We start from the raw sequence: 13159 nt of genomic DNA, 5'->3' as shown, positions 1-13159 counted from the left end.
TAATCATACTCATAAAGGATAATGACTATAGTCAAACTCCAAATGGTAGATCTTGTAAAATAAATGAAACACATGACTTTATTGTAACAAATCTACTGCATAAACCAACAGAATTGTTTTAAAAGAAAAAATAATAATAATTCCATCCATTTCATAATACACTAAGAGGCCTTGAAAAAATCAATTTTAACCTTTTTGAAATTAATTTTTGGTAGCTTAGTTTTTTATATACTAAAATTTTGGTAGGATACTTCTATTATATTAAAAGTCAAAAATAAATTTTCTAATGGATATTTTTGGATGTTTTTTATGATGTTTTCAAAAAGACGTATGTAAAATAACCTCCTCAATTTAACTTATTTTTTAGAAAATATAAATGAAGCACCGTAAATCATGTTTTCGAAAATGTTTTTGGAGATTTTGAAAAACATCAACTAAATAACACTTGCTACTGAGCATGTTTACTTTAAGACATGAGAAATGAACTATCCACTAAATGCATAGCTATAGTTGCATGTAAAACTTGTCCTACTAGTCATATTGATTCATTCAAGGTGGTAGGAAAGTCGATGCACATGTCCTCCATGCATGATAATTTGCATTCTCAATCGCCAAGCTGATTTGTGGTCTCTAAATAAAGATATGTGTGATACTTTTATTTTGGTGTAAAGGATGCATTTTAGTACAAAATGTATACCGTTTGGTTCTTAAGGTATATATAGTTTTGTTTTTTAAATATGCCATTTGCTTTTGTTTCTGAAAAATGTGTAATTTAGGTTACACTTCAAAAAATAACAGGTTAAAATGAAAAATTAGGTAAAATATTAAAAAGTCGTATTTATAAAAAAACAGAAATTTTCTCTAGAGTAGAACTACCAACTGAGGTTAAAACCATTCCCTAAAACAAAATTTCCACCTATTGCATCGGATACAAAAACCAATCGAGAGTAAAAGTGGGTTAGAGAGGGCTTTCTCTTCAAGATTCCGTACAAGCACTTTTAAAATTTTAACATAGGCCCAACCTGCTGGAAGAAATTGTGACGGAGCCTTTACCAGTGCTCAAGAACTTTCATCTAAAAAGCAACGAATGATCTAAACATCAGGTTTATCGAACAACTCTTTACAATTAACGCATGGAAAATAAAAATTCTGTTATTTCATGTCTACTACATATATTGAAGGCATTGACCCAATTATCCAATTTTAAATTCAATTTCTATTCACTCTTCCCATTCACATACTGACTTTAACATTGGTGTAAATTCCATGAAGGTCATTCCCCTCTTCACCAGACAAGAAACTCATATAAGCCATGACCTCTAATTCACTTTCCATTTATGGTTCTAGAATAGAACATGATTCTTATTCACTTTTAAGTCAAATCATATTAGTATATAATTTGTTTTAATTTACCAAATGAAACATCCTTTCAATTTAAGTCAATTATTTATCTAATTCGTGCAAAGATGAAATTTTTTTCCACGTCTTAAAATACTCATGATAATTATTTTATTATGAAAATTGAAAGAAAATATATCAATAATATAATATATCAAACACTTCTTTTGCATTACGAAATTCAAACATACAAGGAAATTGGTCATAAGATACTTAGATACCACCAGATACAAAGTTACAAACCATAGTTCTAATTAGTTTAGAACTAGCATGTTTTATTTAGAATACATGGAATTTAAAATTGCACATCATAGTTCTCCATAAATACATCTATTATTTTAAAGCAATTCTAGTATGAACGTGAGGATCCCATAAAGTTAAAAATCCTCAAATGTCAAGCATGGTTTTACCGTGATATATTTTATTGGAAATGATGTGCATGACTAGTAAGCATCTAGATGACACAAGGATGGTCAACAGAATTATCGGGTACCCAAGCAGCCGCCTTATTTCCAATGAAATGACAAACAGGGACAGTTCCAGGTTTGACTTTGAGAGCTTCATAAAGCAACTCGGGGTTCATTCCTCTTGTGTCATGGTGGCAAACAGTTAAAGCCTTAGTTTTATCTCCTTGAGGGGTTACCAATGAGACCACATAAGCAGTTGTTGCACGAACTTGGTGGCAATTGAATACAACTTATTCAAAATTTAATCTATGACACATCACAACATTGTCTCCAATTTTTTTCACTTCCTCCACCACATATTGGTCTTGATTTATGTCAAAGGTACTTGAAATAGCTCTAATTTTTGTGGTTCCAAAATGTGAAATGACATGATCAATCATTGATTCCAAAGATGAGACACAATGTTTGTGTTCTCCTTTAGCGGTTGGGCTCTTACAAAAGTCATCAAGACTTTGTCTTTCTTTATTTTTCAACCATATGGAATCTGTGACACCTTGTTTTGGTTCAGTGAATGGTCGCACTGTGTTTCCAGCAGATTTAGTGTTACCCAAGATGATAGTTTTCCCAGGATAAAGGTCATGTGGAAAAAAGAGTGTCGAGTATTGGTTTAACTCTGCGTACTTAATAGGTAGGTTATTAGTTTTTCCATCTGCCATATGAAGCACAAAATTTATTAGTTCTTAAATATTTCTAAATAGTCTTATTATGAGGGAATAATTCAATACATATATATAAGCATAATTTAAATTATAAAAAAGAAAAATATATAATTTAATTACTAACAAGGAAGCAATAGATCGGCGTAAGCACTTGGCAGAGGAGTGTTTGACCAAACAGATTGCCAATAATCTTCTCCTGATAGTGTCGCACCAATTCCGACAAAAGCAATCTAGAAAAAATATTCACATATTATCTATGAATGTTGGGATACAAAATTAATGAGTTTTTTACTCATCTGATTTTATTAAAAAAATACATGCATATGTCATAATCAAGCTAAAGAGTATGAAAACAACAAACTTACACAAAATGAAGCTAAAACATATACATGTGCAAACTTCATTTTCCTAGATATAAAGAAATGATAATTGTGGGATGTTTAAGTGAGTGTATTTAAAACAGATACAAGGTTCTCTTTATATAGATAAATGCATAACTACTATAGCTGCATGCAAGATTTGTCCTATTAATCATATTCATTCCACCAAGTGGGTAGGAAACTTGTGCACATGTCCTCCATGCATGACAATTTGCATTCTCACCCTCCATGCTCAATTGTGGAATCTATAAGGGAATCTAAATTAATTTGTTTTATCTTCTACATGGCATCCATGCACGAAGCCATCTTATCTTCCAAGCTTGTGTGATACCAATGTGTTTTTTAGTTATCAATTTATTTTGTGCAAATTACAGTCATGGAGAAAATTCACCATTATATTTAATATTCGAATATTACGATAACATTTCTCAAATTGATTCTCTTTTGTTCATAACAATGTTAAAGCATATAATATGCCTCCTTTGCTTTATCATGTACTATTTCCTCAATTATTTGACACAACTAAATTGAATTTAGGAAAAGAGGTGACACCGATAAGTATGAACACAATTAAAGTAAAAGCTTATATATTTTATTTGACAAAAAATAGTGGATAAAATTAAATAATAACATTGATGGGTAAATTTAAAAAGCTTGATAAAATTGATACTTGACCAAGATGATAAATATAAAATCATATACAATATAACTTGTTATAAATTTAATTTATTTGTGAATGAAGTTAATAACAGTCCAAGTGCAATTAGAAATTATATTACACTATGAAGTATTTATATAGTATTGAAGAAAATTATAAACTTATTAGAGGTGAATCTTTATTAAATATATTTATTTGTTACTGGTGTTAAGTTATTTACCATATAATATTACGCGTTGTATGTTGTGACTACTACTCATATAATTAAAGTTGGATCAAATAAATTACATCTAATGATAAAATTAAGGTTCCATATTCTTTTTTATTGTTATGTGTATATTTTACATATAAGAGATTGAATTTTTAAATGTAAATCTTCATTTAGATTTGATTGTATGGCATTGAATTGTTAAGTGCTTGGATTAGGATGTTGATCTTATGTTTATTTTTGAATTTTATATTTTGTTAAGTGGTAGGTCATAGAGTATGGGTGATTATGTTAGGGTATGATATGCATATGTTTGTTCTTTTTTGATTGCTTATAATGACACTATTTTGTGGTTCTTTAATAAATGTGAAAAAAGTGAAAGAAAAAACTATTTGTCTAGCAATGTAGGGGTTTCTTGGTAGACCTGTGATGAATTTGTGTTCATTTTTTAAATAGGTTCACAACCTTATCATTTGCCTTAACTAATAATGGATCTTGAGTTTTTATCTCAGTACAAGGATTAGTTATGGGATAAGACGTCTCTTTAGGAGTTTATGTTTTAATGATGGTGGTCTGGTTGGCGTGACATCTAGCTTGATCAAATGTTGCTTTGAGATTTAGTAATATGTGTTTTCTCTTAGGTTGTTTTAGTTTGTCATTTTTAGTGGGTGAAGTGTGTTTGTAGTATTTAAAAAATAGTGAATTAAATTAACTATATTTAAAAAAAAAATAGAAAAAACTAAAACTAAAACATAATTTGAAAAAAAAGAAATACAATCGTGTAAATAAACTTTATAGTTTTTGGAACCTATCAAAAAAGTCTAATGATAGAATAATCATACTCATAAAGGATAATGACTATAATCAAACTCCAAATGCTAGATCTTGTAAAATAAATGAAACACATGACTTTATTGTAAGAAATCTACTGCATAAACCAAAAGAATTATTTTAAAAGAGAATATAATAATAATTCCATCCATTTCATAATACATTAAGAGGCCTTGAAAAAAATCAATTTTAACCTTTTTGAAAATAATTTTTTGTAGCTTAGTTTTCTATATACTAACATTTTGGGAGGATACTTCTTATATATTAAAAGTCAAAAAATAAATTTTCTAATGGATCCTTTTGGAAGTGTTTTATGATGTTTTAAAAAGATATATGTAAAATAACCTACTCTATTTAACTTATTTTTTAGAAAATATAAATGAAGCACCGTAAATCATGTTTACGAAAACATTTTTTGGAGATTTTGTAAAACATCGACTAAATAACACTTGTTATTGACCATGTTTACTTTAAGACATGAGAAGTGAACTATCCACTAAAAGCATAGCTATAGTTGCATGTAAAACTTGTCCTACTAGTCATATTGATTCATTCAAGGTGGTAGGAAAGTCGATGCACATGTCCTCCATGCATGATAATTTGCATTCTCAATCGCTAAGATGATTTGTAGTCTCTAAATAAAGATATGTGTGATACTTTTATTTTGGTGTAAAGGATGCATTTTAGTACAAAATGTATACCGTTTGGTTCTTAAGGTATATATAGTTTTGTTTTCTAAATATCTCATTTGGTTTTGTTTCTGAAAAATGTGTAATTTAGGATTACACTTCAAAAAATAACATGTTAAAACGAAAAAATTAGGTAAAATATTAAAAAGTCGTATTTATAAATAAAACAGAAATTTTCTCTATAGTAGAACTACCAACCGAGGTGAAAACCCTTCCCTAAAACAAAATGTCAACCTATTGCATCGGATACAAAAACCAATCGAGAGTAAAAGTGGGTTAGAGAGGGCTTTATCATATTGGATAAGTGGGAGTACATGTGTACACAATCTTATTATTTAGATAATTATTCTCGTTTTGTCATATATTCTTGCGCGCCACTATAAATATGACATATTCTAAAAAGACTTCAAAATATACACTATACTCTAAGAAGTCTTATTCTATTATACTGAGATAAATATTATTCTCTTAATCTCGGAAAACATTATTTGATGTTTAGGTCAATATTGAAAGGACACAATAATTCTTTGGCATGCTATAATATTGTGTTATTATATATTCAATAGTCCACTTTAGGTCATATTATGAAAGTACAAGTAAATATCAATACTCCTATAGAGTATGATATTCTGTTATGAAGGTACTTGTGCTTAAATGTAATTACTCTCGTAATAGGGTAATGCCTATATGTAATTACTATTCTTAGACCTATGTAGATATGTTATGACCTTTAATGTGAAAATTCATTAGTAAATCACTGACCACATACTTATACACATGAGTAAGTCTTATGATATTTTGGATTAGTGGGAGTTTATCAATAGCATTTTCATATGCTTGGGTCATTGTTTAATAACATATTTTTCTCATATAAAATATGTTTTTCTAAATTCATCTTTTTAATATAAAATGTATTTATTTGGCTTGTATGATCTATTTTCCCTATTGGATTCATTTCTGCAATGTTGAAGTTTACTTTTGTTTTGTGAACAAGTGCTTTGACCATAATTAAAATTCTAGTATTAAAATTTATATAATTTTAATAATTGATTATTGTCATTCAAGTGGGAGAATGTTGGATTAATTATTCAATTAAGGGTCTTGCTTACCAGTGCCCCCGGGGCAATGGTTAAGCATTCCTAAAAAAGAAAGTATTTTATAGAAATTTTAATATTTCAATTTCCAAGGCATTAAATACGCAGATTACCGAGATAAAATTACTATTTTAAAGTTTTAACCATTGCCCTGAGGGTACTGGTTAGCATTTCCCTTTAATTAATCAATTTTAGATTAACAATAATCAATTATTGAAAATTTATTGATATAAATTATGGTCTATTGTTATTTGATGAGTTAACAGATTGAGTTTTTGTGTGAATGGACCGTGATGAGTTGGACCATTCAGTTAAGCCCAATGAGAGATCTTTGTCTTCAACCGTGTTATTTATGCATTGTCCATTAAATGATTAAGATACTCTAAAAATCTAGACGGCAATTAGGGTAGTAATCCTCTCATACTCTCTCTCTCTCTCTCTGACGAAAAATCTCTATAATCCTAAAAGATATATCGACAATCTCTAAATTCCTACAAGGTACGTCGCTCATATTATATTGATTATTCTTTAATATATGGTATTTTATAATTTGTGTGTATTTGATTCCATCAAAATTCATCATTTAGGAGTTTATGTTCTAATAATGGTAGTCTGGTTGGTGTGAGATCTAACTTTATCACCAGTTGCTTTGATATTTAGTAGTATGTGTTTTCTCTCTGGTTGTTTTAGTTTGTCTTTTTTAATTGGTGATGTGTGTTTTTTGTTTGAGGATTGCTATGTTATCAATTGCCTACTCCATAGAAAATACTGCATACCTTTGTTGTTTTTGTGTAAAGAAAAAATAATAATTTATTAAATAACTAAAAAAAAACCTATAATGATACGGTGTAGATGTCAATATAAGTGTAACAATAACATTTTCCTTGTTCAGCAATGCTATACTTCCACTGCCGTACTCCTACACCGTATTTGACACCGTATGTACGGACGGTACTATTCACCGTCCGTACATGAACAGTGATATATTAAATTAATATATTTTTTTTTAAATTTTTTTTTTTACATTTTTTTACTGTTTTTAAAAAATTACTTACGGATTTACCTAAATTCGTAGGTAAATTCGCAAGTAAATCCGTAGGTATTGTCAAATTCGTTGGTAAATCCGCAAGTAAATCCGCAGGTATTGTCAAATCCGTAGGTAAATCCGCAGGCATTGTCAAATTCGTAGGTAAATTCGAAAGTAAATCCGCAAGTATTGTCAAATCCGTAGGTAAATCCGAAATTAAATCCGTCAAATATTTTTTAAAAAAACGTAAAAAAAAAATTAAAATTTTTTTTTAAAAAAAATATTAATTTAATATTTTACTATTCATGTACGGACGGTGAATAGTGTCGTCCGTACATGAATAGTACGTCCGTATAGTACGGACATACGCCCGTACCGTACGGACATACGGTGTAGTGTATGTTTGGAGTGTAAGAATAGCATTTTTGTATCAAGGAATACTTTATTTCCAAATTTTTTTAATATATTATTTTTCATTTTCTTCACACTTGCTGGCCTTTTCATACAATTCAATTCATTGTGCTTTAAGAGTGATTATCATTTTCATTGAGTCAAGGAAAACTTTCAAAGTCCACATCCATAACATATGAATAGGATGTTAACAAAGATAATCACATTGCTTTTAACATCACACTTAATTTTCTATCATTAAACTTGTTTAATTTTCTCTCCGGTAATCATACAAGTTAAAAAATAGATGGCAACCAACCATGGCCTTCACCAAAAATACGCTAATCTTGGTAGTTCTTTGCTTTATCCTTATACAAGAGGTTAAATTTATGAGTTGAATAATTTAACCTTAAATATAAGATACTCTATGCAATGGAGGCGAGATTCACTTTATTCCTTTAATAAAAAAATTTTGGATTTCTTCTGTAATTTTTTTTTTTTAAATTCTCCCATAAACATACAATTTTTGAACACTGAATTTGAAGAAATAAATTAAAAAAATATATATTACAGGAGTCATTTGCGCACTTAAAAGACAAAACGTAGAATTTTAATATTTTAAGAAGGAATTTAAAAAAAATATATATTTAAAGAGGTTAAACCGAATCTCGCCTATATTATCGTATAAATTATATATTTAACCCTAAATTTATTTGAGATGTATTGTGGAAATGTATTCTTATTATTTCTATGAAATTTTTAAATTGAACATATCATGGAAATCAACAGATGGTTGTTGCTCGACATATAGATGTGTGTGTCATTTATCACTTTTACAGAAATATCCTAAGTCCTACTTTTGCCAACTTCACAGATGATTGAATTTGTATGTTACAGATTGTAATGATAGGTGCAATTATATGTGCAACAAAGCTTCAAGGCAAAAGATATATTTGAGAGCATGCAGTGATTGTTGGGGAATATGCAACTGTATCCCCCAAGCACAGCTGGGAATAGAGATTTATGGAAAGCTAAAGTGTCCATAGATATATACCTCATCACTAATTTCATGTGTTATATTTTGAAGTTAGCTTTATATATGCATGCTAAGAATATGGTTAATAATGATTTCATAAATCATATTTTGAAGCTATTTCTATATATGCATGTTGTAACAATATGGTAATAAGCTAAGAAAAATAAATAAGTTATTTTAGGGAGGCAGTGCTTTGGTTATCATGGTATATGTATGGGGTTCGATAGCTTCCGATTTCAATATTAAATTTTGCGAAAATTTTCCAAAATTTCTAAATAATTAAGTGTATTAATTGAATAAAATCTATTTATTCTAAAAAAATGTAAAAATAATAAACTTATTCCATATAAAAAATAAATAATTTAATCTTAGAATTTTTTATTTTTTAATACAATAAATTATATTATTATATTTTATAAATATTAAAATTAAATATTCATTTTAAATATGTGACATGGCAAATTTAGATGATGTGGCATCATAGTTACTGTCATGTCATTGCCAACTAATCAAATTTGAAACGGACCAAAAAAATCAAGAAATGTTAAATTGAGGGATCAAAAAGTTGATTTTTTTTTAAATGAAGACATAAAAGTAAAAAAAAAAAAAATCAAAATAGTAGACCAAAAGCACATTTAAGTCTTATATTATTCTAATAATTATGGGTTGTGTTTTGGACTTTCTAGGTTAGGTTTCAATAATTATAAATAGAGAATTTCTTTTTCCACCTCTATACCTTCTTAGGGGCCTCTGGTGAAAAACTCAAAATATCCCTAAACTTCGCATGTGCATATCCGAACGCACATGCGAAGTGACATTTTTTTCTTAAAAAAATATGTGACGTCGTCTTTTCACTTTCCTGTTGGGGAGTTAACGATCACCCTTCATGACGTGGCTTGTCTTCTCCACCTACCTATCAGAGCGAGGTTACTCAACCATTTACGGATACAACGAGTTGAGGAGATTGAGTGGATGGTAGATGATATGGGTATGGATCCATATACGGTAGCAGAAGAGTGCAGAACAACCAATGGGGCGCATGTCAGATTCTCCTCCCTGGAAGTGTTATATGAACACCACTTGGTTGCAGAAGCTGAGGCCGAGAATGAGGGTAATGAGATTTTGGTTGAGTACCATTGTGGTTGTGCTTTGCGGTGTTGGTTCATGTTCTTGGTTGGCACGTCCCTCATTGTGGAAAAAAGTGCAACCTGTGTGGACGTGACATACCTCTAGTATTTTATGGATTTGAGTACAGTTCATGGGTGGAACTAGGGGCCGCCATTTTCGTATACCTATACCAGAAGTTGAATGAAACATCAAACTAGAGGACCAGGCAATTGACTGGCTCTTGCGCACTCCTCACGGTACCTTTCATTTCATCCGTATTACATTTAATCTATTATTTATTAAGTTGTACTTACATATTTTGATATTTTTGTTTTAGAGCTGGATCATCTCTTACTTCCACCGCATTCATGGCTACGATCCTGATCCAGCATATACTGACAATATGCCTAAAGCTGCAAGGTACGTCCTCCACAGGGGGAATCGCCATACCGAGTGTACCTTGATGGTACTAATCATGATGATATAAAGTGGACGTTGTTTCGGGATTACACGAGTGTTGTCCCCTTCGACCACATCTCATTATATTCCGGATGGTTAGCATATGGGACAAACACTATGGTCAAGTATCTGCCAGAGCGATGCATGTGACAGTTTGGATATGTGCATATGATATTGAGATCTCCCTTTGAGGTTGCTCCCGACACCATTCACCGTCGAGATCTCACTAACATCTTTTAGGATTGGGCGCATCATTTGGTGTCAGAGGAGTATCGGGGAATGTGGGTATCCCAGAGCTAGCACTGTGTGGAGGGATACGTGACATTTTTTTAAAGTGTCACATCCTATCATGACACCGAATTCTCTTGGGCGTCCACCTAGGTAAGCTCATGAGGAGCTCTTGGAGAATCAGCACGCCGAGGATGATCATGCCACTGATTTTCTGCCAATATGTCAGCAGATACACTTGATTGAGTAGGAGGCATTGGATAGAGGGATCATTGAAAGGGGCGGTGCAGAGGCGATTGTCATAGTTGAGAGGATGGTTAGGGAGGTGTCCACTGTGGCGGGCTATAGGAGGCAGAGGAGGTCGCAGGGAGTTAGGATTAGGCATACTCAATAGTAGTAGTCTATATTATTGTGTTTTATATTTCGTGTTGTAATATTTATACATTTCGCAATTTTAGAACAACATATGTACTTTATTTTGGTATTTCAAAACATCTAACGTAATTGTTATTTTCAATTCATTTTTTTCGCCTAAATTGTATCAGGTGTAGATAGTTCGTTTCTCAGTTTTTATCAATGTACTGATGAAATTTGAAATAGAAATGACAAACACAGACAAAAATTCGCAAGTACATATCCGAAATATTTGTTTTAGGTGGTTTTGGATGTGCATATCCGAAAATACCTATGATATTTTAAATCCAATGTTTAAATAATAAAACATTGGAAAAAGGTGATTTCGGATGTGCATATCCGAAACATCTTAAAAATGTGAAAAAATGTGCGTTCGGATATGCACTTCTAAAGGGTATTTTGGGGTTTTCAAATGTGTTTTCACCATATAGGGGTGGCTTAAGATATTCTCTTATAAATATGTATGTATCTATGTATCTCTTCAGTGTTTTACAGAGTGACAATATTAGGGTTTATAGGGTTTGGCAAAGGTTTTTGGAAACCTCTGGAGTTATCTAAGGAGATTGGGAAATACTTCTCAATCTTGGGTTTGAGTGATTCATATATTGAGAGTTTGAGAGATTAGGAAACACTTGGGTAGAAAATAGGGGTTTGTTCTTAGGAGCCTTCAGAGTTATTCTTGGGAACTATGAAGGCGAATGATATTTTCTTGTAACTCATCTGTAATCTCTTGTAACAACTTTCTGAGTATAGTGAATTGGAGAGTTGTTCTATCCCCCAGAGTAGATCTTTTGATCGAACTGGGAAAACAAACCTTTCGTCTTTTCTCGCTTTATTTTGTTATAATTTCTGTTTATTGGTTATTATTGCTTAAGACCATTTATTTTGGTTGCTACTGTTCTTTACCTCACATATCGAAGTGTTGATTGAAATTGAACCTTGTCATTATTCACAACAGGCTATATATCTTTTTTTTCCTTTTTGGGAAATCATAATCAATTAATTTTCAAATATTAACCGATTAGATCAATCAATTAATTACGGTTATTTTTACTTAAATGTAATTGCCTTTTTTAGGAACCTCGAGCCAATAAATAGAGGTTTCATTTTTCATTTTATTTGGAACTCGATTTGTAAATTGACTCCCTCTCTCTCTCTCTCTCTCAATTTCATTTTCACTTTCTCTCACTAGTTCTTATAGCCAAATGCTTTTGTAAGAAAAGTTCCATTTGTGAGTGAGATGTGTATTATAATTCTAGAAGGGTCGCATTGTATTAGTTCACCAAGGATGTTGTTCATGCACCTTAGATGAATATTGTCCATTTATGAGTCATATATGTGGTTCGAAGCTAAACTCGTTGAAAGCTTATGGTTAGGGATTGTGTGATCAGTTTCAACTTATATATATAGTTTGAAGATCATCTAGCTTTGAAGATCTTACCATTGGTTCATGGTTAGTCCGGTTAAAACCATGATAAGTTTTGAGATTAGCCCAGTTAACATCTCAAGAGGTTTTTTAGTAATCATATTAACCCAATTGAGCTCAGATATATTTTGGAACTTGAAGACTAACCGCTACAAGGTCCATGCTCGTGGAGAAAAGACTAATCCCTCCAGTCTACAATTGGGAAGGAAGCTTGGACACTTCAATCTCAACAATTTATTGGAAAGGACGCAAACGCACATATCTATCGTCTTGTATTATTAAGGTTGTAGATCAACCACCATTTCCTTATATAAGGGAGTTCCTGAGCCTTTCCTATCGAAAACACTCAAGTATTATTGGAAACTCTAAGAACAAGTATTGGGGAGAAAAGTAGGTCTTTGTTTTGTTTTTACCGAGTCTCTATAATTTCTAGTGTCTTTCTTCTTTCTTTAAACATTTTAATTTTCGCACTTTCATATCTAATTGTTGCTAAAACCGCTTCTTCTATCTTTATTACATCTTTTACAAACTCTTCTTCTTCAAAGTTGAATCTGGTGTGTTTCAAAAAAATTGTGATTAGTAGGCACACTTTTTTCCTTGCTTCCCATCATGTATTGGATTACTTGATTTTCCCAATTGTCTTAATTTTAACAATTATTCATACAGTTTCAACATCAAACTGATTTAT

At 31.0% G+C, this 13159-nt stretch overlaps 1 pseudogene; it reads right to left on the bottom strand.

Annotated features, from left to right (window-relative positions):
* Positions 1-1596: 1596 nt before the first annotated feature.
* Positions 1597-3036, bottom strand: LOC131617474 (embryonic abundant protein VF30.1-like; annotated as a pseudogene).
* Between the last annotated feature and the right edge of the window lie 10123 nt (positions 3037-13159).

Source organism: Vicia villosa, linkage group LG7 (assembly GCF_029867415.1).
Source record: "Vicia villosa cultivar HV-30 ecotype Madison, WI linkage group LG7, Vvil1.0, whole genome shotgun sequence".
In the NCBI taxonomy this organism is placed as follows: Eukaryota; Viridiplantae; Streptophyta; class Magnoliopsida; order Fabales; family Fabaceae; genus Vicia; species Vicia villosa.
The sequence above is the reverse complement of the archived record's forward strand: the minus strand, read 5'-3'. Positions and strand labels throughout refer to the sequence as shown.